Genomic DNA, 27,422 nt, shown 5'->3' on the forward strand with positions numbered 1-27,422 from the left:
ACTTCAGGATTTAACCCAACCACCAGAAAAGTAGTGCTGGCATTCACCCATAGCAGTCCTTTATAACAAAGTACATGTTGGCTGCTATTCCAGATGCCAGGGCCCTCATATGACTCTCAAACCAGTATTAGCTAGATTGTATAGAGGGACCTGTAGGAAGCCATAGCTGAGTAAGAAAGAGAATAGAGGCAAAGCCCATAAGCTGGACTGTTTTAGCTCCAGAGGAGGAGGACATTACTCTCCTTGGTTTTTTGTTTTTGTTTTTTTTTAATAATAAACTGAATTCTTGAAGGGAATGAGGAATTCCATGCAGACATTTGAGGACTGGGATGAAGTGGTTGTGCTGCTTTGTGCATGTGAGAAGGCGTTTTGTACCTGAAGACATTCTTCCTACAGAAAGTGATCATAGTAGCTCAGATCTGAGGAGATGAAGGGAAAGATGAGGATTTTAGCAAAGAGTGAGTCGAGGCAGTGGTCTATCATGCATGGGCAATGTTGCTATAATACAGGCAGTAGCAGTTCATGCTTCCCCACATTGCCACACCGTTTTTGTAGAGCGTTGAATGAAAAGGTAACTTTGTCAGTTCAATTCTTTGCTGACACCTCTGACAATGGTGCTGATTGTGATATAAAAACCACCAGTAATCTTTAGACAGTAATCTTTATTGGAAACTATTAACTTGGAGTGGATTTCACCTGATTACCTGCAGAGGAAAAGGTTCATAATCCATTACCATTCCCCGGAGGTATTTAGTTACTAAAATTGGCACCTATACATAACTTCATTTTATTCAGTTAATAATAGGTTAATACTCAACAATTGACTCAAAGGAAAGAAACATTTTAATGGGTTCTTTGCACATAAACAGCAGTATTGAAACAGTGATGTAGGTTTTGTATTCCATAAGGGGCGTAGATCAATCAAATGCAAGTGAATGGAACTACCTGGTTGTTGTTTGCACACATTTGAATATCTCAGAAATCAGAATGATGAAAAAGAAAAGAGAGGACACAGACATGTGAGACTTCTACACTGATCATATTTTTTATCCAACAAGTGATGAGGAAAATTATGTTAGTTCATGCGTTCACCCCATGTAGATTGGATTACATCAGCCTTGCTCTGCATTGGGCTGACAACTTCCCGCACCGACTACAACTCGCTCAAAATTCTGCCTCGGGGGCATAAACACACATGCAAAATTGACTCAGCTCATTTCTCCCCTGCTGAGATCTCTGTACTGGTTTCTGTTAAACTACTGAACACATTCTAACGCTCTCTTCCTTATGTGCCACATTGGTACTAGCTTGGCATCTGTGCACTATTACAGGTTTCAGAGTAGCAGCCGTGTTAGTCTGTATTCGCAAAAAAGAAAAGGAGTACTTGTGGCACCTTAGAGACTAACAAATTTATTTGAGCATAAGCTTTTGTGAGCTACAGTGGGGAGATTTATATAAAGTTAAATATAACTTTATTTATATAAATCTCCCCACTGTATTTTCCACCGACTGCATCCGATGAAGTGAGCTGTAACTCACGAAAGCTTATGATCAAATAAATTTGTTAGTCTCTAAGGTGCCACAAGTACTCCTTTTCTTTTGTGCACCATTGTGAGCTTTTCACTCATCACATTCACACTCCTACTCCATAGCCAGCCATAGAGGAGCTTCTGGTCACTGCCAAGCTCAGCTAATCTTCTTTGTGGACTTAGAGCCTTCTCTTTTTATGCTCTCATTCTTTGAATTCCCTTGATTGTGAAGCTTGGCACATAGGATTATTATACTGGACAGGACAGAGATCCTTTTAATCCAGTGGCCAGTGCCAGATGTTTCAGATGAAGGTGCAAGACACTTCATAATGGACAATTATGGAATAACATGCTCATGGGGGAAACTTTTTTCTAACTCTCATAATTTAGTGATTGTCTTATAAGTGGCAGATTAAAGGCATATATTCTTTCTTTAAAATATCCTATTCAATGTAACTTGGAGTAAAGAAATATTTACTTGTTCCCACAAAGAATGGCCATCTGCATAGTGGATACCCATGTGTAATAGCCATCTACAAATGGATACCCAATTGTAAACAACATAATGGACTTGTGCCAGCATGAGCATAGGTCTGATGTAATAATGGTTTTGAGAACATGGCCTTTTAATTAGCAGTCTCAATCATATCTTAATGGAGGAGTGATCAGTTTGGATGTGTTGTATTCCATGGGCTTCCTCCCTCCATAAATTCCTCCCCCACCTGCTTGTGTTAGCACTAATGACATTTTTGTGGCATGCCAGGTCAACCTTACTGGAGAGAGCACAAGTGCAGCTCAGGCAGTTGCAATGGAAACAGCACTGCCAACAGTTCTGATCTGGAAAGACCCTTTCTTTGGGTGATTGTTAGATAGATTGCTCCTCCCATCCATTCAGTCACTATTCTTCCTCTTAAGGCCTTAGTGGGTATAGTTGGAGTTGTCTTCACTGGTTTCAATCTTTTCTTTTGGTGAGATCACAATAGGGAGTTATGAGCAATTGCTCTGCTTCTCCAAGGGCTCTCAAGTGTCTGAGATACATCATGTGGAGCCTCTTATTGCAGCTGAGTATGAGGCCATTAGGAGGAGAGCAGAGGAGGTACAGAGTGCAGTACCTTCAGTCTGTGGTTGATGATCAGTGTTATGTCTGTCATCACTGACCCAAACAATGCAATCAAGCACCTTGGTCAATGTTTGGCTGAGACTGAGGCATGGATCAGAGCAAAGTGGCTAATGTGCCATCCAGACAAGACTGTGGTGATGACACTGGGCTGGGGGAAGTAACTGAAGGACATGACTGTTATAATATCGACCTGTGTAATTCAGGGTGGTTGCCAGGGTGGAGTTTGGAACATAGGGGTGGTTTTAGATCCATATTCACTTTTAGATGATCATATTACATCAGTGGCTAGGGTCAGCTGTTTACCATCTGCGCTTGGCTAGGAGGTTGTGACCTTTTCTTCCTCAAGATTAGATTACTGTGCTGTATTCGGTAGGCGGGGAAGATTAGATTAGATTACTGTGCTGTATTCGGTAGGCAGGGAAGCTGTGTCTTAAATCCATTCAGAAACGGAAGCTTGTGCAAAATGCAGCAGCCCACTTAGTAAATGGTGTGTCTTGTCAGGGCTGCATAATGCTAGTGTTCCATTTTCTCAACTGTCTCCTGCTTTCTGGGTGGAGTTTGACATGTTGATTTTGAATGATAAAGCTTTAAATAGCCTGGAATCTGAAAGACGGTCCTTCTATCACTCCATGCCACATTGCCATAGCTCCAATTTCCTTTAGTAATAAAAAGAGAGAGCTGCCAGCAGGGTGTTCTCCATGACAGCCCCTTTGTTCTGAAGCTTGTTCAAACCGTTGGTCCCAAATAGCCCAAATTTGTTGACATTTAGGGCATGCTGCACAGACCATCTGGTTGCGAAGGCTTTTGGGCAGGGATGAGAGTAGGGCTGATGTGTATATTTTGTAGTTTTGCATCACTGGCTGTTTTAAAGATGATGGGATATTGTGTATCAGTGTTGTCGCATTTCTGGATGGTTATTCCTGTGTGGGCTGTTCTTCTAAACAATTGTCAGGATGCCTTAAACTGTGGATAGTTGTCTGGGTATTGAATAGATTGAAATAAATAAAAGATAATAACTTGTGTTAATTATGATGGTATTTCTTTTGAGATTTGGACACTGTATACTAGGAATTGGACTAAATACTCCGCTACTGTAACTGATATTCAAGCAATTACTTTGGTAGGAAAGAGATCTAAGTTCTACAACTTCATATTTACACCACATTTGATCTTTTACGTGCTATCAAAATAAACTAATGTATAATGGCATGATTTATGTATGAAATGATTTACCATGCAGCAAATACCATAAAGATTGTTGTAAAATTATTTTGTTACTGTAAGTATTCAAGACAGTGTTATATGCATCTCTTCATATGTTAATTTTGGTATAGGTATATTTAATATACATCAGTTGCAGTTTGATCACATTGGGCCACATTCATCCCTGTGATAGAGTGGTTCTCAACTGTGGTCCACCGCTTGTTCAGGGAAAGCCCCTGGCGGGCTGGACCAGTTTGTTTACCTCCCGCATCCGCAGGTTTGGCCGATCGCGGCTCCCACTGGCCGCGGTTCACTGCTCCAGGCCACTGGGGGCTGCAAGAAGCGGCGCGGGCCAAGGGATTTGCTGGCTGCCCTTCCCGTAGCCCCCATTGGCCTAGAGCAGCGAACCGCGGCCAGTGGGAGACGCGATCGGCCAAACTTGTGGACGCGGCAAGTAAACAAACCGACCCGACCTGCCAGGGGCTTTCCCTGAACAAGCGGCGGACCACAGTTGAGAACCACAGCTGTAGTATAATTTGTATAACTTGGCTCCTTATAAGGATAATACAGCATTCTTGAAATATAACGACAGTGTTATATTTTGTATATGCATAATGTTTTTACAAACTGGCAATACTTATGAAGAACGCTAAAATCATCAGATTAGTATATTCAACAGGTTACACTGACTATCCAAGTATAATTATAAGTATATAACTTTTTATTACAAAAGGTGACTCGATAATATAATGTAACCAATAAAAATAGTATAGAGGCTGATTCTTAGAGGTGCTGACTATTCTCACAGCTCCTATTGACCTGAATTGGAGCTATGCACACACAGCTCCTATGAAAAATCAGGCCCATTGTCCTTGCATGCATTCACCCACACTTCTAAGCATATGCTGTAGTACTTGTTCTAGAAAAGCACATAAAGTTCATTGGTCAAGTACATAGTTTGGTAGATGGGACCGAAACAAGAGCCTGGCTTTCATTCCCTAGTACTTATAGAAGAGTTGAGATCTGAATTTGAACTTCATGGCTGACTCTTGTCTCTCTTATGAAGCAAACCAAACTCCCAGATGTGAAACAGCCCCAGGCTTTGGCAAAGTTTCTCTTTGCAGTTCTGGCCCATTTCTACAATTTTTCTGAAAGGAAATCAAAGATAATACAACAAAGATAATTTTATTTACTTAATAAGGAAACAGAGAGAAAAAGTTTCTGCATATTTATGGCCAGCTAATCTCCTCATCCTGTACTCTAGAGCAGCACTAAAGTGTGTGCTTTAGTTTATTGACGAAGTACAGCTATAGAAGGCCTTTTATTCTTCATAACTTTTGACTTGCCAGAACTGTTCTCATTGAACTGCCCAGACAACCTGCATTATATTTCTTGGATGACTTTTCACTTAGGTTTCTTCCTGAAATGTGCTTTTTCTTTTTGAACTCCTTGTGCTGCTTATGTTCGAACATCACAATATTTCTAAAGCTTATTTGGTTAGTGCTAATACAGCAGAAAACTTTTACATCTCTGTAACCTCACTGAAACAAAAAAAAACCCTAATAAAGGTAACTAAACTGCCTATAAAGAGAAGCCAAACCTTCATGTCCATTTATTAATCGGCATTAGAGATGGCTCAGAAAGTTTAAATGACGAGGGGATTGCTGAGGGGGGAGGGTAGGATCAGTGCTGTCCATGCATGAAATTGGGTTTGGTAATTGGCTTTGGCAGTAGTAAGGTACTAAACCACTGTAGCTTTGCTAAATGTGAGGCTCTGAAGAGCAGGATGTGCAGTAATTAGCCAGTCACTTTGACTTCTCCAGCATGGCTTAGCATTTATTACTGTTTCGCTTACTATACTGACTTAATTCTATGACCTTTAAACTGGAATATATTTTGTGTTGCCAAAAAAAATAAAATAAAAAACCTCTTTTAAAACATGGCACATAGGTAACTATCTATGGACAAGATCCTATTTTTAATCTCACTGGAACACTGAGGAGCAGTGTAATGGGGTCTGCAAACCCCATACTGAGCACAAAGCAGGGAGGAGAGTCTCCCCTGTTTACAAGTATGCAACTTGATCACACCCCCATGCAGTTGCCAGAGCTGCTGATCATGGAGGCAGGCTCCCACAGCTAAAGCCAATAGAGGAAACAAGGGCTGCTATACAGGGGAGAGCATAGGGAAGGAGGGAGAGGCAGAAAGGTCTGGGACAGCCAAGGGGAAATACCCCTACACCCAGCTGCCTCCAGGAACACAGTCAAGAGCCTGAAGCAGACTAACTGCTAGGCTAAATTAGAGATGGGAGTCCATGAACTGCCTTGACTGAGAGCAAACTAAGGAGGGCCAGTCTGGAGAAGCAGAGACCCCTTAAAAGACCACACCAGGAGACACTGATAAGTAATTAGTTATACGGCCAAATTCATCTGTGGATTTGAAGTGTGAGACCAACAATTAATTCAGCCCATTATGACAATGTACACTACAGTCGGTCAAAAGTAGATGATATATAATAGAACCCCTACCTCACCAGTGTGTTGTCAGGGTAAATACATTAAAAATTTGGAGATACTCAGATACTATGGAAGTGGAGGCCATATAAGTATCTAAGATAGGTAGATAGGGGGAAACTATCATGGCATTTTTTCTATGCCAATGTGCAGGCATATGCTTTCAGTCTGAATGACTTTTGGTTTAGATCAAGGCAAACAGGTTGCAAGGATTCTGACAATGGGTGCACTCAGGAAGAGTTCTTAGGCTATCTCTAAGAGCTAGGGTATTGATTCCCAGAGTGAGTACATATCCTCATGCTAGCTCAGTGAGAGAGAGTGCTGAGTATATGTATGCAAGCTGAGAATCACACCCCTAGCTTTTAGTCTAGTTGTAGACTTAGAATTGTGAAGATGCAGTGCACAATGAACAAATGTTCATTTCATAACTACTTCCACCACAGATTCCTTTCTCAGACTCATTTCTTTCTGTTAGACTTTTACTGGATAGCATTTATTATCCTCCCGTGCTCTCTTTGTTGTGTCAAAAAACCAAATTCTGAACCCTCAGCAATGCACCTTTTCATGATTTTGTTCCATCTGCTCCTCCTGACTTTTGTACATTGCAAGCTCCCTTGGGTAGGGACCTTGTCTTTTTCTTTTTTCTTTTCCATTCTTCTCCAGTCTAGTCTTTTCTTTTTTCTGCCTTTAAAGCAGCAGGCACATCTGCATGCTATTGAAAGAGTAATAATAACTTCTTATAAAGCCTGAGAAAAAGATGGGATATACAGTACCATCTTTTTCTAGATTTTTTTTTTTGCTTAAAGAAAAAAAAACCTCAGAGTGAAACACATAACCTTGACTACTGCCCTCCTTTTTTCCTTACAAACAACCACCTTCCAAACTTCTACCTTGATGTAGACCTTTTAATATGAAGAACAAATTGCCATCCATGGAGGATTACATACAGGTTTATCATGAACGGCAACAACATATATGTGCTTTTCTGTAACTGTTATTGATTTGTAATGTTATTATAGCTGTTAGAATCTCCAAAAGATGCTCCTGAAATACTCCATTTTTCATCAGGGAAGAAAGATGTACAAGGGTTGTTCAATGCAAAAATCTGTTTTCATTAATGTAAATATTTTCATAGATTTTTCTTGGTTTTTTTTGTGGTTTGGTTTGTTTTTTAAATAGAGAAATTTTCTTTTTAGAGCGGGAGGGACAAAAAAAGTAAAAATTGAAAAATGCAAAAAGAGATGCAGCAACTCTCAAATAAGTATATTTAAAGGGGAAAAAGGTAGATCTGATGGGCCAAAGGTACATAATATTATGTATTAAAAACTACATTAAAAGGGCATTACATTTGCAAAGCCAAGCACTCAAATGTTAAGAAATACCAAAATTAACATTGCCAGTGCATGTACATTATCAGTTTTTAATTACATGGTCACATGAGTGTATTTATTATGATACAGTTTTTAATTGTGATCACATGTGCGTATGAATTATGATAAGTCTTACATTACATGCTCACATGCTATTTTTTGCACATGACCTCCAACTCTTCTTCTGCAAGGAGAGGTTTGAAATGGACATGCCAGCTCAGTCTTAATCATAGTAGCTCTAGTGGCTACTCAGCTGCTTCCTTTGCTAAAGAAACACACATTTCTTTTAATGTGAAGTCCTTTAAATCTTGAACCATTTTAGGTAAAAATTTAAGTTGGGAAAAAAAATGAACAGACTGTGTGACGCAAAGAAGTCTAATTTTAATATAATCATAGATTCAGCTGATAAAGAATAGATTTGTTTTAAGAGCACTGAATTGGAATACTTTATACCATGTAATCTCCTGAAAACAGTCTATCCTGTTGGAATACGTTTCATCTCCCCCTAGCTCATTCATTAAACTGAGGGTTTTTTTCCATAGTACCGGTACTTATCTGAGTCAGTCCCTTTAGGAGTCCGTCATTTTAAAACAATGTGTCGTGTTAGCAGTACAAAAGCTTTGTCTACCTCCTACCATCTCGGAACTTACTGAATACACCTTTACAACTTTACAACTAAGTAATTGCTGAAATGCTGTGCAATCAAAGTGTAGCTTGTAAGAGATCACATTCACTCATGGAAGGAAGCTAATTGTTAAGCTTCTCTGATGGAAGAGATGCATTGTGTCAGGATAAATGGGATATGTAGGGGTTATTTAATTTTTTTTTACCTTCTAAAATACATATATCTAAAACACTAGACATAAAACCTATTTACAACCTGTGTTCAAGTCCATTGGAACTAATGTCCATATTAGACCTTCCTGAGATACCAAAAATAATAATTTTCCTCCCTCTCTGCTTTCTTCTCTTCAGCCCACACCTCAGGGAAAGCCTGGAAGAATAGATAATCCACAAAGCATGCCTGGAAGACTGAAGAAAAGGGGCATTCACCAAAAACTCCAATATTAGCCACTTTGCTGTTCAATGAGGGAAGAGGCCGTTAGCTTGAGCACCTCAGCAGTTCTCCTGTGGTATCCCACAAGGAGAGAGGGAAGTCTATAAAGTAGCTAGGCTCCACATTCAGGATTGTGTAAGTGAAAGTCAACACCCTGGAAAGTCAACCTGCTCCTAGAAACTAATTAGCCATCAGAGCAGACTCTGGAGCCCACATATAATATGCATAGTTAGGCATTTGTAACCCCTCCAGATTGAACTACGTGAATGAACTCTATGTCAGGCAATACCTGAAGGCAACTCAGCCTTCAGCTGGTGCAGACTTCTGCAACCCATGTGCACAAGGATGTTTCTTGGTGACTTGAGACTCTTGGCCTGTGCTACATCACCCTCACCCCTAGTGGTCTTCTATGTACGGGAAGAGTAACAGAATAGGCATGCGTGGTACTCTACCTGAGCACTACTCACTGTATCGTCTCAGAAAATAAGAACCACTCAGGAGGAACCGTTTATTTCTACCAGTTCCTCAGGTTCGATGACAATGAAGGTAGCTCTAAATGAATTCAGCATAGATATCTGATCTTCATCTATCGTATATTGGCCAGTACGGATCTAAAAGCAGACTGATGGGGTGGAAGAAATGTGAGGCCTCATGCTGTCACCAAATTTGCTTTAAGGTTCTCAACAATTTTATTCAAGAGTGGGAGTCGAGTGACAATGTGATAATTGGTGAAATTTTCAGTGCCTAAAGAGGATTTAAGGTGGCTTGAGAGATGATTTCTTAAGTAAACCTTTACCAATCACTTTAAAGAGACTCTGGCAACAGTTGGTGACCCAGTGCTTTCCTGCTGGACTTTACCTCAAAAAACAAACACAGATCCAACCTTTAGGTGATACCCCAAAGCTCCCTGGTATTTCAAAGACCTCAGTGAATGACAATAGCTAAAATTCAAGCAAAACAAAGAGAAATCCCTCTGCCCTACTGTAATAATTGCAGCCTAGATGACATCCCAGACTGGGGGAGTGAGGTTCAGAGCAATCTGGCAGACCTTCAAGTCCCAAGAATCTGTCTGCAACTGACCAGCCATATTCTATCCTCAGAAGATCAACAAAAGTAATCTTTTCTCCACATTTACTATCCTACCTCTTTTTCAAAGCAGGGGAAAGTGACTATCATTCACAATTCAGAATTCAATAAGAATTCAATACTTTCTTTCTGACCACAAAGGGTTGCTTGACAAAATAAGAGACTAATGATATCTTTTGTCTAAAAAAGGGACTTTGATAAATTGTCATCGTTTGCTTTCCATACCCACTCAATTGCAAAATGCTTTGTTTTATTTTGATTCTTTTTCTCTTCTTGTATACTAACTAGTAAATTAATTTTCTTCTGTGTTTGTCCTGGGATTATGCAGGCCAAGGCCTCTGTACTGAAAACACCAAACCATCTTTGACTGTTTAGTGTTGTATAGTGACAGGATCATGTAAACACGTTTGACACTCCAGGCCCATTTATTCCATTAAAATTAACACAATAGCCTCCACCAAATTGTCTTTGGCCCCATGCAGGCTGATAATCCAGTCTGAATCGGAGCAGTTTTATCTATAAATTAGACTGTAACTACCTCATCATGTGAAATATCTGATTCTGCAACTGAGTGGAGATGGCAAGGTTTCACCAGAGCACAGCTTCTGTGACTGGGGCTCTATCTGCCTACCTTCTGCTTCCTCGGGTGACCTGTGAGGATGAAGTAGAAGGAAAAAGAGGTTAGGAACCAGTTTAGTTAAAAAAAAAATCTGCCTTTGAATATCAGAAGTATGGTCCTAGTAAAATGCCTGTAAATTAAGGATGCATGAGTCTGCATGTATGTGAGATACACACAGTGCTTTTTAATCCACAGCTCTCAGTGTTTTACAGAAGGGCCTTAGCGGAAGAAGCTCTCAGTGCCTGATGGTTTGTGACTAATGACCCACTTAGGTCATTTGGGTAGAGGAGTTTATTGTTGGCCCATCTTTTGTGTCAAAACACAAAACAGCCTTTCAAAGTGTATTAAGATAAAATGGTTCTCTCTCTGATGGCAAGTCCACCAGCTGGACTGCCTTTAAGATGGGAAGCAAACCAATTTGCTCCATGATCAGATGGCTGAAGTGGGGACCAGTTTTTGTACCATTACAGAATAGGAGGCAGTCCCAAGCTGCACTGCCCCAAAAGGAGGATGTGGGAAACTCTGTAGGGTGTAGTCATGTCACTGCCCTTTCCCCACCCTTTTGGGAGATTCTAGTGCCCATTGGGGCACTAGCCCTAAACAGCCCTTGCACACGGGGAAGTACGAGGGTTGTGATTTAAGCCATCTCCTGTTTGGAGAACTCAGGAAGGAAGACTTCTTGGTGCCCTTTTCCCCACTGACCCTGTTGTTCACATGACACAGGAGAGAGGGGCAGTCTAGTCTAGTCCAGAATGACAGCCCAAATAAACAAGGGTGTTGTAATGTGGGTGTGTCTAGGAAATGGACAGAAGGCAGCTGCTGGGTAAAGGCACGGAGGTGCCGCTGTTTTATCTGGAGTTTTGAAAGAAGAATTGGCTCCTGAATCTTTGCTGCTGCTTTTATTATCATTGTTTGAGCAAAGTAAGGCCTAACAATCAACTCAATGGCATTTGGCTGTCTCTTTTCTTTTACCCACAAGAACTTGGAGAACATTATCATCCTCAGCTGGGAGCTGGTACACACAAATTATAGCGGCAGAAATGAGGCTAGAACCAAAGTCTCTGATACTTACCCCTGGGGTAAATCAGTCTAGCTTCATTGAATTCAGTGGAGCTACTCCAGGTTAAACCAACTGAAGATCTGGTGCATAGTATATCTTTAATTTATCCTGGGTCCTTTGGATTCATCCTGGGCCCTTAGGATTCATCCTTTCTCCTCATCAGTACTGACTGGCTCTCCTGATTCTTGTCATGTGCAAATTTCAACATCCCTTTGCATGTCCCTCTCTGGGTCACTACAGATCCAGTAATTCCTGCCTTGGAGGGAACTGCTGTTCCCTGCTATGAAAGTGAACACCATCAATTAAAGTAATTTGCTTCTTTTATGTGATCTGCTTTCTTTCACAAATCTTTCAACTCCTAAGCAGCCTGCATTTCCAGTTACTCCAGATGCTTTTTATTCCCCCTCACATTCTTGTTCTTGTGCAGTCCTGAATTTTAGTTCGTTTTCATTTCACTCTCACGAGAACATCTCTCTCACTCTGGTATTAGTTTCCCAGCAATATCCACAGTTTCTGTTGCTTTTCCTCTCACCTTCCCTCAAGGAATCAGCAGCCTCACTCGCCAACCTCTTGTTCTTTATCTGTTTGTAAAATCATTTATTATTTATCATAATACTTTGTACTTTATTTTTCATTCATTTTTAGCCCTGGCTTTCTCAATCCTTGTCTCTTGTTCTTTTATTTTACCTTTTTAGGTTTGTTTCTGGAGCACTGATCCTTGTTATTATTGCTCTTCTTTTTCATTTAATTCACCCTCTGTTTACCTGATCATTCACAATGGTCATTCATTTTCCACAGCTGGTAGATTCACTTCTCAATTGTATGCATTATGGTGTATAAAACAAGGCTTGCTTGTGGAAAGTTCATGTGCATTTTTAATTTAAACTTAATTTGCAATTATTATTTCTTGCACACAGCATCCCACTTAACTACATGTAACAAAACGATCAGTGGTAAATCATGCCTTTACCAGTGGTAAATCAGTGGTAAAGCCATGTGTAGGGATGGTGAAGACTACAACCTTTTTATGAATTCACCTAATGCAAATGAGGGCAGGTGAACGGATTGCACGAGTTGCACCATCTTTTAAGATAATGTGGCTTATTTCTCCCACCATTTGTCCAGCCCACTATTTAGGCCAATGTCAGTGTCTGGACTCATCCCCTTATGGGCTGTGTGAGCACCCGAGGATGCATGGAGGGTGCATGCAAGTACAATAGTTCTTGTACTTCTGCAAGCACATGGCCTGCAATTATCAGGCATTTAAAAGGAGCATGCAGTGTTGGAGGTTTCTTGTATCCTCTCTTCCCATACACCTTCTCTCAAGGACCTGTCACAACTTAGTCCTTCTGTAGTATAAATAAATTCTATTTACGTTTTAAATGATGGAAAATAGTGAAATTAGACAGTATTTACCTCAATTTTTTGGTATTTATCAAGTCTTTGGAATTACTTTTGAAGGTGTCTCTTTCTCTTCTTGTATCCTTCCTGCGCGTTTGATTTCAGTCAGCTTTGGGTAAAGCTTTAGGGACAATCACCTTATATGAGCTGGCTTTGGGGGACAGAGCTAATCTATTCTAAGACTCTGTCTTTTGACCAAATTGAACATTCCTTAAGTATTGGATAAATACTTCCATTCCGTTAAGACTGTCATTCCCATGCAAGCAAAGATGCATACAAAACAACAAGAATAGTTCATTGGCAACAGGAAATGGTCCTACAAAGAGACACATGTGACATAAGAGAATAATCTGCCATGTATGTACAGCATTACTTGCAGAAAGTGAATAAATAGGCAAATCCATACTTTCCACTACTTGATAGATTAAGGAAAAAAGAACCATTCCAATGACAACATTGACTTGGCCAGATTGCATACATGTTCTCTTTTATAAGAAAAAAGAGAGTTAGGAAATACCATGTATAGAATCATAGGACTGGAAGGGACCTTGAGAGGTTATCTACTCCAGTCCCCTGCACTCATGGCAGGACTAAGTATTATCTAGACAATTCCTGACAGGTGTTTGTCTAATCTGCTCTTAAAAATCTCCAATGATGGAGATTCCACAACCTCCCTAGGCAATTTATTCCAGTGCTTAGCTACCCTGACAGTTAGGAAGTTTTTCCTAATGTCCAACCTAAACCTCCCTTGCTGCAATTTAAGCCCATTGCTTCTTATCCGATCTTCAGAGGTAAAGAAAAACAATTTTTCTCCCTCCTCCATGTAACAACCTTTTATGTACTAGAAAACTGTTATCATGTCCCCTCTCAGTCTTCTCTTTTCCAGACTAAACAAAACCAATTTTTTCAATCTTCCCCCATAGGTCATGTTTTCTAGACCTTTAATCATTTTTGTTGCTCTTCTCTGGACTCTTTCCAATTTGTCCACATCCTTCCTGAAATGTGCTGCCCAAAACTGGACACAATATGCCAGCTGAGGCCTAATTAGCGCAGAGTAGAGTGGAAAAATTGTGTCTCGTATCTTGCTTACAACACTCCTGCTAATACATCCCAGAATGATTTCGCTTTTTTTGCAACGGTATTACACTGTTGACTCATATTTAGCTTGTGGTCCACTAAGACCCCCAGATCCTTTTCTAAAGTACTCCTTCGTAGGCAGTCATTTCCCATTTTGTATGTGTGCAACTGATTGTTCCTTCCTAAATGGGTTTCAGAGTAGCAGCCGTGTTAGTCTGTATTTGCAAAAAGAAAAGGAGTACTTGTGGCACCTTAGAGACTAACAAATGTATTTGAGCATAAGCTTTCGTGAGCAATGAAAGCTTATGCTCAAATAAATCTGTTAGTCTCTAAGGTGCCACAAGTACTCCTTTTCTTTTTGCGAATACAGACTAACACGGCTGCTACTCTGAAACCTGTCATTATGCAAGGCACTGAATTTAGCCGTATAGCTTGGAAATCTATCAACTTCATGAAAAAACTCATACAGATACAGACAGACATCATCTTCCTCTCCAAATGCAAACAGATGGACATCATACCAAAAGGACTGAAGGTAAAAAATCCATTACAATCTACATACCACACAGACTATGCTGACAGCTTGTGCCACACACTCTCAAAGAAACTGCGGAACCACCTGATCAAACGATGAAGTGAGCTGTAGCTCACGAAAGCTTATGCTCAAATAAATTTGTTAGTCTCTAAGGTGCCATAAGTACTCCTTTTCTTTTTCCTAAATGGGGTACTTCGCATTTGTCCTTATTGAATTTCATCCTATTTACTTCAGACCATTTCTCCAGTTTGTCCAAATCATTTTGAATGTTAATCCAATCCTCCAAAGCACTTGCAATCTCTCCCAGCTTGGTATTGTCTACAAATTTTATAAGTGTACTCTCTATGCCATTATCTAAATCATTGATGAAGATATTGGACAGAACCAGACCCAGAATTGATCCCTGCGGGACTCCACTTGTTACATCCATCCAGCATGACTGTGAATCACTGATAACTATTCTGGGAACGGTTTTCCAACCAGTTTTGCACCCACCTCATAGTAGCTCCATCTAGGTTGTATTTCCCTAGGTTTTTTTATGAGAAGATCATGTGACACCATATCAAAAGCTTTTACTAAAATCAAGATATACCATGTCTACCGCTTCTCCGCCCCCTCCTTGCCCCTCCCCGCCCCATCCACAAGGCTTTTTACCCTGTCAAAGAGAGCTATCAGATTGGTTTGACACAATTTGTTCTTGACAAATCCATGCTTACTTAATTAACATCTTATTATCTTCTAGATGTTTGCAAATTGATAGCTTAATTATTTGCTTCCTTATCTTTCTGGGTACAGAAGTTAAGATGACTGGTTTGTAATTCCCTGGGTTGTCCTTATTTCACTTTTCATAGATGGGCACTATATTTGCCCTTTTCCAGTCTTCTGGGATCTCTCCCATCTTCCATGACTTTTCAAAGATAATCGCTAATGGCTCTGATATCTCCCCAGTCAGCTTCTTGAGTATTCTATGATACATTTCATCAGGCCCTGGTGACTTGAAGACATCTAATTTGTCTAAGTAATTTTTAACTTGTTCTTTCCCTATTTTATCCTCATTTGATCCTACCTTATTTTCACTGGTATTCACTATATTAGATGTTCAATCACCGCCAACCTTCTTGGTGAAAACCAAAACAAAGAAATCATTAAGTACCTCTGCCATTTCCACATTTTCTGTTGTTGTGTTCCCCCTTCATTGAGTAATGGTCCTGCCCTGTCCTTGGTCTTCCTTTTGCTTCTAATGTATTTGTGGAATGTTTTCTTGTTACCCTTTGTGTCTCTAGCTAATCTGATCTCGTTTTGTGTTTTGGCCTTTCTAAGTTTGTTCCTTCATACTTGTGTTATTTGTTTATATTCATCTTTGTAATTTGACCTAGTTTCCACTTTTTGTAGGACTCTTTTTTGATTTTTAGATCATCAAAGATCTCCTGGTTAAGCCAGGGTGGTCTCTTGCCATACTTCCTGTCTTTCCTATGCAGTGGGATAGTTTGCTCTTGTGCCCTTAATAAAGTCTCTTTGAAAAACTGACAACTATCTTCAATTGTTTTTCCCCTTCGATTTGCTTCCCAGGGGATCTTATCTATCAACACCCTGAGTTTGCTATAGTCTGCCTTCTTGAAATCCATTGTCTTTATTGTGCTGTTCTTCCTCCTACCATTGCTTATAATCATGAGCTCTCTCATTTCTTGATCACTTTCACCCAAGCTGCCTTCTACTTTCAAATTCTCAACCAGTTCTTCCCTCTTTGTCAAAATCAAATCTTATAACATCCTCTCCCCTAGTAGCTTTCTCCACCTTCTGAAATAAAAAAAAATTATCTCCAATACTTTCCAAGAACTGTCTCCAAAACTTCTTGTATAATCTGTGCCCTGCTGTGTTGTTTTGCCAACAGATGTCTGAGTAGTTGAAGTCTCCCATCACCACCAAGTCCAGTGCTTTGGATGATTTTGTTTTGTTAGCTTAATAAAAGCCTCATCCACCTCTTCTTCCTGGTTGGATGGTCTGTACTAGACCCTGACCATGACATCACCCTTGTTTTTTACCCCTTTTATCCTTACCCAGAAACTTTCAACAAGTCTATCTCTTATTTCCATTTCAACCTCAGTCCAAGTATATACTTTTTAAATATACCAGGCAACACCTCCTCCCTTTTTTCCCTGCCTGACATTCCTGAGCAAGCTGTACCCTTCTATACCAACATTCCAGTCATGTGGATTATCCCACCAAGTCTGTGATGCCAGCTATGTCATAGTTATGTTTATTTACTAGCATTTTGAGTTCTTCCTGCTTATTCCCTATACTTCTCACATTAGTATATGGACATCTAAGATACTGATTTGATTCCTGCCCCCGCCACAGTTCTGTCTTGTCTCTCCTTTATCCCTGCTATAACAGCCCATGCCCCCCCCCAAATTCCAAACCTTCTCCCAGGTCTCCATGCTCTTGACTTACCTGTGGGCTTTGGTCACCTGTCCCCTTCGAACCTAGTTTAAAGCTCTCCTCACTAGGTTAGCCACTCTGTATTCAAATATGCTCTTCCCCTTCCTTGATAGGTGGACCCCATCTCTGCAACAAAGTTTGACAGGGACCTTACTTCTGCAGTTCCTGACTTGGTTTATATTTACTCTGCAACACAACATTGCATTAACAATTTCCCCCATATAATTACTATGTAAGTTTCAGTTATACTGTACTCTGGCAAGAGTTGCTCTATTAGCAGAGATTAGGAAACAAAAATTTCATAAAAGCTGTTGGCTATAGGCCAAATGTTTGTTATTGAATGTGGATAAAACGTTTCCTCCACATTTTACACTAAAGATTAGAAGTTTTTCTTCCATTTGTCCAAAGAAAACAATTCTGGTATTTTTAATTTGTCCGCAGAAAGTGTGTGTTTGTGTTTGTGTTTGTAAAATCACAAAATTATTCTGATCCCATATATGATATAAATATAATTTGTATATGTGGTCAAAATAATTGTATACTTTAAAAAATGTGAAATAAGTTAGTATTGGAGGATATACTATAATGAATGTGGTTTTGTTTCTATTGGATAGAATGTCAGATCTGCTCGAGGGTATGTAGTTGTTGCCCTGTAGTGGCTAATTGACAACTAACACAGTTTCTCAAGTATAGCTCAGGTGATAGGAGCCTGTGATGTTTTTCTAAAGTATAAGGACTTGAGTTCTATTCCTGCCACAGTGAGGTCTGGTGCGGCCACAGCCTATGTGACAGTTGATAATTGTAAAATCTATCTGGCCACAGATCGAATATAAGAGGCTACCAGTAGCCTTCACATATAAGTGTTTATCGAATGGTATTTTACTATTCTTAACAAAGTGCAGATCTGCATGTCTTCTATACTTAAAGAAGTCTCGTCCACAGCCAGATCTTTAGAAGCTGCTCCAGGCTGAGCAGGATCTCAGATCTGAGAATGGAGCATGATTTGAATTACATTGACTTCATAAGGTCCAATCCAGTACAGTACTCCTCACCCAGGCCATTTCTTATCTTCTCTTTTTCTTCAATAGTGTGGAACCAGGTCTTTAAAATATAGGAAAAGTTGCCAAACCATTGAAGCACTTGTCAAAATTGGTGATTTATTGAAAATACAAATACCAAATGCAATAATAATTAATACTTAGATTTACTGTATAAATCTTGCCAGATGAACAATGTGGACTAGAATTGCTCCAGTTCCATACATAATTCCGTTGAAGTGGTTGAAATTTGGTAAGACTGTGTGTGTACATGTGGTTTCCTGTTTTAATCTACCCTGCCCTCCACTCTTCAGCTGCACCTAAAATGTTTGTAATGTCTGTGCACCTAAAAGAATCGGCATGATACAGCATGTGTAGGTCTTAGCAATGGAGCTCATTGAGAATTTTTCAAACAACGTTTATTAGAAAATGCCAGTTTGTTGAAATGGAAACTTTCTGAAGAAACATGTTGATTTTGACAAAGCTTTGAAATATTTATTGGGCCAGAGAGAGAACCAGGTAGAGCAGGGACTTGAACCTAGGTTTCCTACACTCTAGCTCAGGGCCCTAACCCTTGGACTATAGAGTCAGTTTCCCTCCATTGCTCCTGTTGGACATGCTCCACTTTGTATAAAAAATTAACTATTCATTGGGCCAGAGCAAGAGAGAGACTGACTATGATCTGATGGTTAGGGCACCGACCTGGGAAGTTAAAGTCCTTGCTGTGCCTGATTCAGGATCAATCACATTCCAGGGGAGTGCCCTAACCAATGGGCTTTTGGCTGTTCTGGGGTCTCTCGGTCCTGCACTCTTGGGTAGGTCTGGGTTTTTCTTGTGCAAAAAAATTTGAAAGGTCTCCATTTTGTTCTGATACAGAATGAAAACAAATGCCAAAACCTCAGCAATCTGGCAAACTGGATACTTGTTTTCTAGCTAGCTCTATTTAGTAAGTTGCATTTTTAAATAACTATTTAAAATAAGTTTTCTCTTTACTTTCCTGCCAGGACCCAAGTCCAGGGTTTTGTGATTCCCTCACAATAGCTGACACCCAAAGCAGAATATTTCCCCCCGCCCCCCATTTCTAGCTTCACTTAAGTGCCTTAGATGCTATTATCACCTGTTGCAATGGAAACATCCGATGTTGCATCCAATGAAGTGAGCTGTAGCTCACGAAAGCTTATGCTCTAATAAATTTGTTAGTCTCTAAGGTGCCACAAGTACTCCTTTTCTTTTTGCGAATACAGACTAACACGGCTGCTACTCTGAAATGGAAACCTAGATTCCTGAATTTAGGTAAGTAATTCTGGAAGGGTGTATTAAGATCTACACAGTGCTTGAGAGGGAGCTAGACCATCAGCAAACCACCTGCATGTCCCTAATTCTCCAACCCTACTCTCATTGTAAGTTAGAGCAGTCTAGGGACTGTTGTAATGTGCATCTGCTGACAAGAGCTTTAAGGGACTATTTGCCAATTCAGAATTGGTGGAGAACAGTGGGTTCCAACAGCACCCTTCCTGTCCCTGGCATACCCACTCATGCTCCCCCGGCCTGTCCTCTTACCCTGGAGCTGGAGGGAGGCTGGCACATGAGCTGGGTACATTGACTTGATGCCAAATGAGAGCTCCCTGTCACAGGTGGAATTTTCAGTAGGCTAGGTACAGCCAGTATCCAGTGACTTTGCGCAACATGAACAGGATCAGAGTAGAGAGAATACCTGTCCCTTTGTGTAAGAATGTAAATACATTTATAATTTTTATGTTTACATCTTTTACGTCTACATCTTAAATGTGTTAAAGATTTGCAATCTCAGATATGTTTTTTAAAACTTTATTTACAAAAGCTTTAAATGCAGTGTTGTGGGCATCCCTAAAGCACCCCTGACAATTCAAAGAGTACCACTAACTGGTGTTTTTTGTACAAGGATCCTTCATTAAGGTGAAGAGACATTGTGAGCTGACAGAACTTTGGCTCTTGATCACTAGCACACCACGAGACAGATTTAACAAACCGCCCTGCTTACCAACAGCATTTGATGACTTTGTCCCATCTTTGGTGAGTGTTTTTTCCTAAGTTAGAGCCCAACTTTGCAATATGTTTAAGTGCTTTGGTTCTTATTTCTGTAGATTACAGGCAGAGACATATAATTAAGGGCTCCATGGAGCCTTTGTGGGGATGAAATGCATTTCTGGTGAACTCCTCCCCCTCACTTTGCTCTGTTGCCCAAATACATTTCATTACATTTTTGTCAACAGTATGTAGTTCTACTCAGATCATACTGTCAACAGAAATGCAACAGCATAAAATCTTTTTGTCCACAAAAAAATAAATGGCACACTAAATTTATTTTTTTGTGAGAGTATGAAAGAAAGTGGGTATGTTTACAAGCTGGAAATATGACTTTCTACCTCCCTCCTTCCTGCTGAGAAAACTTGGTGAAATGGCCAGAATAATTAATATAGTAAAAACCTGCTTGAACATTCCTGGATTATGATTATTGTTGTTCAATATTTATTTATTTGTATTATTATAGCACCTAGGAGCCACAGTTGTGGGCCAGGACCCCATTGTGCTAACTGCAGTGCAAACACATAACAAAATGACAGTCCCTGTCCCAGAGAGCTTACAATCCAAGTATAAGACAAGACACAACAGATGGATATATCACTGATTGGGTTAGCTAATCATAGCTGCCTAACCTCTGGTTTTTTGTCTGAGGTGCAGGAATTTGGGTTTTTTTTTGTCCAGGACTGTAAGTTTGCCTCCAGTCTCCCTGGGTACTGTGGATACTACCATCATAGATACTACAGTCATGAAAGGGATGTTGAATAGATTACAGAAGGAATAGAGACTGAAATGTATTGTACAGGTAACATTTTTTTCACTCTGACAGGATAAGGTAAGATCGGGGACAGGTAAAAATTAGTCTTTTGATTATCCTCTTGTAGGTGGGTATAGAATGAAGAATTTCCCATCGTGATTGTTGGCATTTGTATTGTTTTACTAACTTATAGTGCCCTTGTCTGTACTGTCACACATTGATATAACATTGCTGTTTTCTTTTCCCTTTATTGCACTGTGACTTCAGTGTTGCACATCAGGTGGCCTGTGTGTGATGCTGCATTCAGCATGAGAGAACTGGTGGGGAGTTGATACTAGCAAGGTTTGTGTCAGCATGTAATATCACTGTATTAGGGAGATGGGTGATGTATCTTTTGCATCTCTGAATAATGTGACCGATCCAGAATCCAAGCAAAACAGTTTCCTGGCTTTTCTTTCAGATTTGGTCTTAATTTCGGGAAGCAGAATGGTGTAGTAAATGAAGTCCTGACTAGGACTCAGGGGACCTGAATTCTATTCCTGGCTCTGTCTTGGGCCTGCTGGGTGACCAGGGGTAAGTCACTCACCTCTCTGTGCCTCGGTTTCCGCCTCTATAAAATGGGAATAATAATACTTATCTTCTCTGTAAAGAGCATTGAAAGGTATGGATGACAATTGCTATTTATTATCATCACTTGGCTATAACATCACTTTTAATACAACCTGCAAAGTGAGGTTGTAACAAGTTGATGAATTGCTAATGGCACTCCAGAGACTTCAGCAATGGTGAAACGAATGACCAAAGGTGGCAGAGTTCATATGCTAGTTGCCATGCAAGATACTGGCAAGGTGAAGTTTTAAACAATAACAAGAGAACTTAGTCTTTCTCTATTTAAATCAATTTGCAGGTTTACCTTTCTCCATGTGCCATTCGTTTATGGCAACGGGAATAGCTTCATATGTAGCGTAGCCTCTAAGCCAAACTGGTGGTGATGAAAATAGTTCTTGCAGAGCTGGAAAACAGTGTAGGTTGTAAAATATGTGTTTTGTCAGCTTAGATGTAACAGTAGCCATCAAATGTTTGAAGCCTCTGCTGTTGACAAACATGGAGAACATCCATAAGTACCATAAGACATCATCTTACTGAACGCATTGACAGTCTGTTGTGAAATTGCATGTGTACTGTGGTGTTTTGCTCAGCTGTGGAGTCTGCTGCACTTGCTTAATTAGGCTAGCGTTGAACCAATAAAATGGAGAAGGAGTCACGAAAATAAGGAATTTGGTTAAATTTGTGACTGATTTCCTTTTGCCCTTGTGTCAGACACTTTGCCTAACGAAACTGCCTTTTGTAGGTGGTTCCGCAATTAAAACACATCTTGATTTTTTTTCCCTGTTCCACATTAACCTGCATCCTCTATTTTTGATACATGGGTATTTCTGTCCATATGGCAAGGAACAAGGGCACTACTTGGTACCCAGTGAAAAAGACGATAATTTTAGTTCAGCTTCCCCTCCCTTTCACAGGTGCTTCGGGGAAGGGATATATGGTTGCAGCTACATTAGAAAATTATAATCTGTATAGCATCTGCCATGACATTGCAACAGCACTGGCACGAGAATGGTGCAAACCCTAAATTAATCCATGGATTTATATTTCTGTTCCAGGAATACTTGCCCAAATATCTGGCTTCTTTATATGGTGGTAAACACAACTGAATCCTCTTTATATTAGCCGCCTACTGCTAAGGCAGCTGGACTATTTATGGTTGTTGTTAGAATAACAGGTGTTAACTCTTCTAAGGTAAATGCACTGGAATGGTTGTCCTGGGGCTGACAGAATACTTTTGTGAATGAGGGATTCCACCTCCATGTACATAGGAATGGGTTGGACTCCAAACTGGGGGATTTTCTTCTTTTAACTTGCTAGTTGTTGTTTTTATAAACATTGAACCTGGTAGAAAAGACCTTGCTTACTGTGGCTCTTCTTGTTCTCCTGCAGAGCCATTCCACCTTCTTAAGGTGCACAACTCCCTGAATGTGAAGAGGAGGCCCCCTGGGTCTCAGAACCCAGGCTCCAGCCCAAATCCAGATGTCTACACTGCAATTTTTAGACCTGCAGCCTAAGTCCCAAGAGCCAAAGTTAGCGGACCCAGGTCAGATCTTCTATTGTAGTGTAATGGTTTTCCAAGTGTCCAATAGATAGATTACCAGATGCTTCATTCTATAAGAATATTTAACTGAACATGCTGACCTGGTCATATTTTACTAAATGCTAACTTACTTAGCCCTACAATCACATATTTATGCAATGCCTGGGGAATAAGTAAAAATGTTTGAAGTAACCAAACATGGAATTACTGCATAATCCATCTAGCTGTGTAAATTAATAGCATTAGTTTACTATTTACTCTCTGTCTGTCTGTCTCCCAGCTATAGTAACTCTGCCAGGACCTCTCCTCTTTATGCTTTTTTCCTTTTGTCTCCTCTGCAAAGAGCTCTAGGCTCCTGACCTCCCACAAAACGATAGCTCAAGTGTGCTTTGATTTCACAACGCCACTACTGCCACTTCACAATGTAAAAACTCTTGCTGCCACTCGACAGCCATATTCTGTCCTACTGCCACTGCTCAGGGCTGTCTGCTCTCTCTCTTTCCCACTCCAACCTGAATTGCTCTTCTTTCCCTCGTTCATGGGTTATATATACCTACACACACATTCTTACAGTAGATGCATATGTTTGTTCATGAATGTTTATATTATATGTAATTTAATGGAGGGTAGTGACACCATAGTGAAGGTTGCATCAGAAATTTCATTTCAGCAGGTATATACATACTTGCAGTTGATATATGTACACCTGTGTGTGTGTGTGTGTGTGCATACACCCCTTCCCCATTGAAAGTGTATACTTACCCCTGAAATTAATCTCTGGTGCAACCTTAACTATGGTGTCACTTCCCTGCCACTTTACTATAATATGAATATGTATAAGTAGATAATGATACCATTTAGGTTGATTATGACAGTTGTTACACCAATATTTCCTTCAGCATTTGTGTAAACTGCTTTATTCATTTGACCCTGTCCTGATTGAGTCTGATGCACTTCTCCTGAAATGGAGATCTGCATTTGGCATTGTACCAGGATTTCTTTTTTCTCCTGCCGTTCTCTTCAACTTTGTTGAAATAGTCTCTCATTTACATATATAATTTAGCATTGTCTTTCAGCTCAGTGTGATAGTATCTGTATTTCTGACAGATTTGTCACAGTATTTGTCTTATTTCTATCAACTGCCTGATTCTCTGTCGTTGTCTTGTTCACTATATTTCATGTCTCAGTAGCAGCCACTGTCACTATATTTGTCTTCGTTCAAGTCATTATGCTCCTTCAAGCTTTGTCTCATTCACTGATATTGTTCTTGTGCTCGGTATTTTTTGTAAGCTATAGATGCAGTTGTCAGAATATTAGTCTTAGTCGCATTATATTTACTACTAGTTTAGTCATTTGCTTACTACTAATTGTTTGTTGTGCTTGGTATTATAATAAACATTCGCCTACTCCAAGGTATTTATTGTATGATCTACAGTAAATAGGCAAACAATGCAGCCCAGTCATATGAAGCACGAGGTGACCAGAAAAGATGTTTATCACATAGCAATGCTGGTTTTTTTTAAATTTCTTCCTCTTTTTAATAAATAAATAAAATAACACTTCTGGTTTGCCTCAGTGTTTGCCTTCTATCCTATATTTGTCTCATTCTCAGGACAGGTTTTAGTCCAATATATTTAATTTTTATCCCTCTTCAATCTTTTCTTCTCCCAGTGACCCGTAAGCATAATTCACTTTTCTTCACTGACTCTGAAAATGGCTGAATTGCATGTGCATCACTGAGGAAAGGATGCTGTGGGAGGTCAGAGCAATGGTGTCATGCAAGTGAATGCAAATATGTGAGTTCTTGCTCTGAACTTTTGTAAGTTCAATCAGGGAGCTCTGGAACAATGTGAATTTTTGCTTGTGGGAGGCCAGAGTGGTTAAATCTCCCCACTGTATTTTCCACTGAATGCATCCGATGAAGTGAGCTGTAGCTCACGTAAGCTTATGCTCAAATACATTTGTTAGTCTCTAAGGTGCCACAAGTACTCCTTTTCTTTTTGTGAATACAGAGTAACACGGCTGCTAGTCTGAAACCAGTGTTTCATCAGCTTCTCTTCTCAGTTTTAATACTGCATTAACCAGCTTGGCATCTGCTGCAATACGTTAAAAATCTCTTGTATATTTTTAAAGGACATTTATTAAATAAATGGCTTGAAAGTAATTGTGCAGGGGGAAAAATGTCTTTTTCCAGCTCCCCATAAAGGAATTTTATTGACAACAGATCTGAAGAAACTGCCAGTGAATGTAAAAAAAAAAAAATACATATGGTGCTTAGCAGAAAAAGGCAAGATGAGAACAAGAAACAATATATACAAAATCAAAACAACTTTTAGTTTAATGGTTTTTCAGCCAGTATAAGATATATAGTGAATACAGGTGTAACAACAAAACAAGTGCACAGGAATGGTATGTCTGTGTTCCATGTACAAACAGAAGCAATGCAAAGAGACTGTATTTATAGATGTTATGTACACAGCATACAAACAGAGTTAGAAAGAAAACATAAATACTCTTCTTGAAAAGTTGCAGTGCAACTGTTTTTTTCTTAGAATCCAGAAATCTAACAGACAACAACCAAAGAGAGAGGGAGAGAGAGAGAGACAGCAGGCTGCTACCTAAGGCAGAGGGGCACAACTAAACCAGCTCACCTTGCTTGAAAGTTGCTCTTTTGCAGTCTGATTGCTAAGAAGCCAGGTTGTACACTTCCCTGAGAACCTTCTAGCCTGCAAACAGGACCAGGAAGCCACTTAGGATTTAAAGTGATAGCTTGTAGTTTTATACACAGTTTTCAATACAACAGTTTCCATATCTGTCCCTTCAAATGCCCTGTAATCTCTCCCAGGCTTTATAAAATACAAGACTCCTAAGTAACGTAGGAGCAGCCCAGAAAAGTGATGTTGTGGAGAAGTACAGTGGCAGTAATCACAGGAGGAAAAGACCCAAGAAGTTAATGTCAATGGAGACAGCAAAAATTTGGTGTGAGGAAACAGAGTGAGATGACTGGAGTGGTTTGGAGACTAGGGATGCTGCAGCATTGAGCTTCTTTACTTGAAGGGCAGAGATATGTCTATAGCTTTCCACTTTCTCATTGATTTAAATGTGAAATTTTACTAAGCATACCAGCCTGCTATGTTTACTGTTAGGGGTTATCATGGTGGCTTTATTTGTGAGTGGAAATTCTCAGGCACAGTGCGCAGAAAGAGAAGTCAGGACTCCATGAAAGCAATGTTATTAATCCTTGGCTCATGTAAATGGATGTGACTGGAGCTCTACTAGTTTACACCAGAGCAGGCCCTATATCTGTCCATTGGAGATGCAATGTTATGCAAAATCAGTGGAACAACAAACACTGTTTCTCTCTCAAGGGTGAAGCTTCTGTAACCAGCTGATGGATATTTACTGGCCCTAGAAAAATAGGTTTGTGTGTACCAATGACAGGAACCATTCTGACCATAGTTCCTGTAGCAATGCACACAGCACCCTGTCCAAACCACACAACTCCTGAATTTTGAGATTTACTGAGCATCTGAACTCCTGCCAGACCCAAACACACACATTTTCCCTATGTGATCCCTAAACCTTAGATCCAACAATGTGTAACTAGCCTGCTAGATTACTGCACAAATACAATTCTTTATTGCATCTAATACTGCTAATGCTTGCTTCAGATAATTACTTTTTACTCTGTAACCAGCTGATGGATATTTACTGGCCCTAGAAAAATAGGTTTGTGTGTACCAATGACAGGAACCATTCTGACCATAGTTCCTGTAGCAATGCACACAGCACCCTGTCCAAACCACACAACTCCTGAATTTTGAGATTTACTGAGCATCTGAACTCCTGCCAGACCCAAACACACACATTTTCCCTATGTGATCCCTAAACCTTAGATCCAACAATGTGTAACTAGCCTGCTAGATTACTGCACAAATACAATTCTTTATTGCATCTAATACTGCTAATGCTTGCTTCAGATAATTACTTTATGTTGATATGTGCTACTGCTCCTCATTCACACTCCTCACATCAGAGTCTGTTTAAACTAGTAGAAAAGTGCTTTTTAAAATCAAGATAGCTAGCATGATTCTAAATGCCCGATAACACCTATTAGAGAGAGAAGGTGTGTGAAGTAATATTTTTTATTGGACCAATTTCTGTTGGTGAGATAGACAAACTTTGGAGCTTACACAGAGCTCTTCTTCAGGTCGTGTAAATTCGGTGTAAGCTCAAAAGCCTCTCTCTCTCTCTCTCTCACCAACAGAAGTTGGTCCAATGAAAGATATTACCTCACTCACTTGGTGTCTCTAATATCTTGGAACCAACACAGCCACAACTACACGTTAACACCTATTGACAGATTAACACCTTTGCAATCGTGTTAGCTGGTTGGGTCGAAGCCTACA

General features: G+C 39.9%; 1 long non-coding RNA gene across 3 annotated transcripts in view; it reads left to right on the top strand.

Annotated features, from left to right (window-relative positions):
- Window positions 1-24,899, top strand: part of LOC122460352 — a 102,734-nt gene extending 77,835 nt beyond the window's left edge. Inside the window, exons 2-6 of one of the 3 annotated variants that reach the window (XR_006281608.1) lie at window positions 19,968-20,098; window positions 20,792-20,912; window positions 21,325-21,437; window positions 22,863-23,016; window positions 24,685-24,890. This is a non-coding gene — a long non-coding RNA (uncharacterized LOC122460352). Of the gene's footprint in view, window positions 1-19,967; window positions 20,099-20,791; window positions 20,913-21,324; window positions 21,438-22,862; window positions 23,017-24,684 lie in introns of all 3 variants that reach the window. The other 2 variants (XR_006281606.1, XR_006281607.1) reach the window with 2 other exon arrangements.
- Window positions 24,900-27,422: the final 2,523 nt, after the last annotated feature.

This window comes from Dermochelys coriacea, chromosome 5, assembly GCF_009764565.3.
Source record: "Dermochelys coriacea isolate rDerCor1 chromosome 5, rDerCor1.pri.v4, whole genome shotgun sequence".
NCBI lineage: Eukaryota > Metazoa > Chordata > Testudines > Dermochelyidae > Dermochelys > Dermochelys coriacea.